Below are 3664 nucleotides of genomic sequence, written 5' to 3'. Positions count from 1 at the left end.
AAAAATATATTTTTATTGATTTCAGAGAGGAAGGGAGAGGGAAGGAGAAATAGAAACATCACTGATGAGAGAGAATCATTGATGGGCTTCCTCCTGCATGTCCCCTAATGGGGATTGAGCCTGCAACCTGGGCATGTGCCCTGACAGGGAATTGAACCGTGAACTCCTGGTTCATAAGTCGACGGTCAACCACTGAGTTATCCAGGCTGGGAAACCACTGAACAACACCAGCCAGGCCAGAGCCGGTATTTAAATTCATGTCTATCTTAATCCAGAGCCCATGTGCTCTCCAATGTGCCTCCTCTTGCTGAGAAACAAGGAGGAGGAGAAGGAGCCCCTGGCTGCTTCACTAGTGAGCGGCCCAGCCCAAGTGTCAAAGCCAGCACTTGTCCCCCTCCCCAGGGTGGAAGCTTCCCTGGAGCACCTAAACCCAGACATATGGGCATTTCCCACAACCCCTGCATGCCATGGCCCCATGGAGGGGCCAAATTTCTAAACACCTGGATCAGAGAAAGCCTCTCCTCTGCAGCTCAGTGATGGGAACACCCAGGCTGCTCCTCAGCTTCATGTGGACTCCTTCCTACCAGCCTGAGCTTAGGGGTTCATCTTATGTCACAGAGCCTCAGCTTCCACCCAGGAAAAATGAGGATGATGTTGCCCTAGCCTATTATGATGCCATGCAGATCAATCGAAATAATCTGGGAAGGACCTGAGGTCCCAGGAGAACCAAGAACAGGGATGCACACCAAGTTAGAGTTTGCAAAAGCACAGTCTCATTTATCTCCAGGGCCTATTGTGTTCTGTTCAACAGCCAGATGCTGGTGACAGTATATTGGTGGTGGTGGTGGTGGTGATGGTTGGGGTGCTACATATGAAATGAAACATGTATCCCCTTTGATCCAGCAAGTTTGCATTAGGAATTAGACAAGTACATGAAGGGTGTTTATTGCCTTCTTGTTTGTATTAGCCCCAAATGGAAAACAACCTAAAAGTCCAACTCTAGAGGATTGGTTAAATCATTTATGATTACGATACATAGAGTACACACAATAGAATCTACTTATATAAAAACCATGGGTGGTGTTCATCATGACCATCAGAATCGCGACCAAGCGGAAGGAAGTCAGTCCTGCAGGGGTTTCTTGGCAACGGCTGCACCCTCCCCCGAGCTGTTTCCTGGAGCTGTTTCCAGTGAGGGCGGGTTTCTGCCTCAAACCCTGACAGTAGAAAGGAGGGAGTCCCATTCCTCACAGAATCTGCTGTTGGATAGCTTGCTGTCAGTGGCCTGCCAGCCAGGAACCTCATTCTCCTGCACCCTGGACCCTGACAGGAGGGAGGAGGGAGCCCCTTTCCTCACAGAATCGACAGGTGACCAGTTTGCTGTCAGGGGCCTGCCAGCTAGCAATCCTATTCACCTGCATCCTGGCCCCTGACAGCAGGGAGGAGAGAATATGTTTAAAGACCAACTATTGGAACAAAGTACCTCTGAAGCCAAAAGAAGCCATTGTTGGCGACAGAATAGAGAGTTGGAAACATCGATGAGAGAGAAACATTGATCAGCTGCCTCCTGCACACTCCCCACTGGGGATGTGCCCACAACCAAGGTACATGCCCTTGACTGGAATCAAACCCAGGACCCTTGAGTCTGCAGGCCGATGCTCTATCCACTGAGCCAAACTGGTTAGGGCAATTAATTCCCTTTTAATGTGCACGAATTTCATGCACCGGGCTACTAGTTAGAACATACTTCCAGTGAAGGTGATCACAGATGCTTTTGTAACAAACCCATTTGGAGGGGTGATTAATACACTATAAAAACAGAAAATCCTCCCAAACAACCCAGCTGAAAAACTGAGATCCCAGCATGCACAGAGGTGCACAGCAGTGAGCACTGTTGCAACCTGCCAGTCCCAGGTCAGAGCATAGGTGATCAGGGGTGGGGGGCCTAGAACTCAGCTCTTAGTATACTGTAAGTGCACCATGGGGCCAGAGCCAGGCTCTCTATGGAAGTCCTCAGGAGGAGGGAGAGGGCTCTCCTAGTAAGAGCTGGAAACAATAGCTGCTTTTGGGAATTCTGCCTCCAAGGCCAGGCCATGGGGAGCTGGGAGGGGCCAGACCCAGCCTCATGACCAAGAAGTGAACTGAGCCCCAAGGGCTATAGGTTACAGCAGGAGATCCCTGACACCCACTAGGGAAGAGCCCTCAGCTGCCATTATAAGACCCGATTCTAGATTGGGAGGATAAGGGGCCAGTGGAGGCAACCACAAAAGCACTGGACAGGGAGGGAGGAGTAGCACTGAGGGAGAAAGACAATGAAACATAAGCACACAGACTCTCTCTCTCTGTAAACGAGGCTGCAACCAAAAATTCCAAAACACATAAAGAAATCTAATGCTCAGAGAGAGCCAACAAAATCTACAATCAGCAAATAAATTTACTCCAGATGAAGTTTTGTAGAGCAGGCTGACAGATTTTGAAAATAAGCATGTCTAGGATGTTCACAGAGATAAATTAAGGCATTATATTCCTTAAAAGGATGAGATATTATTCAATAAAAGGAGGAAGAGAAATTGGAAAAGAAAATCAATTAGAAGTCTTTGAAATAAAAAAATATGGTCATTGAAATAAAAAAGGAAACCTCAATAAATAGGATAGCTATAGCCTGGACCCAGTCATGGAAAGAATTAGTGAATCGGAGGGTAGGACTGAGGGAATCACACCAGCATAGAGATTCAAACTTTGAAAGACCAGGTAACAGGCATGAAGGTGGGTACTAAGAGTCTCTAGTCAAGTTTAATAGAAGGTCCACACAGATAATTGGGAACAAATTCAGAAAAGGCAACACTTGAGAAATTATAGCTGAGAATTTTCCAGAATTAAATAAAGGTGTCAGTTCTTAGGGAGAAAGGGCACTCACTCTAAGGACTGAGCAGAATAAATAAAAATACGTCTATATCTGGACACTTTGTAGAAAATCAACAGACTGTTGAAAGTAAGAGAAGAACTTACAGGCAGCAGCAGAGAAGAGATGGCTCTGTCCAAAGGGACAAGCCCACCTACTATGCTGCACAGCTGTGAGCGTGAGGCAGGGCCATGCATGGCCCATGGCTGCCGTGATGCATGGTGTGGCAGGGTGTTGTTGAGGCTTCTCTGGTGAGCCACCTCTAATGATGACCAGGGACACCGTTTTGCTAGCTTTGAGATGTGCCTCCTTGGCATCCTGCTGACGTGCCATTCCCTTTCCAGTCCTTGTTGTGACTATGCCCAATAGCTCCTCCTTTCCCAAAGTAGTCTGGCCATTTTCCCTTCTTCACTGCTGCCACAGAGGAGTGAGTGGGCCTGGGAGGAATGTTCCTCTTGAAACTGTGACCTCAAAGAGAGCCACCCAGTGCACCAAGCCTTGCTTTGGAGCAGGTGATCAGGATAAGCCAGCCCTTTCTAAGACCACCACCATCTCCCAGACCTGACATATGAGGGCAATGAAGGACTGGCCATGTGAGATGAAGAGGGTGTCTCACCCACTTGAGAGTCACATGCACCCAGCTTTGAATCCCTGTGTCATGACTTCCAGATATGCCTTTGATTAGGAAAATTATTTTCTGATTGATGAAATAGTTCACCCCAACAGGATGGCTGTGCAAATAAAGGGAATCCTAGAAGCTGT

Source organism: Myotis brandtii, unplaced genomic scaffold (assembly GCF_000412655.1).
Source record: "Myotis brandtii unplaced genomic scaffold, ASM41265v1 scaffold1418, whole genome shotgun sequence".
Classification (NCBI taxonomy): Eukaryota; Metazoa; Chordata; class Mammalia; order Chiroptera; family Vespertilionidae; genus Myotis; species Myotis brandtii.
Note: the sequence above shows the minus strand (reverse complement) of the source record.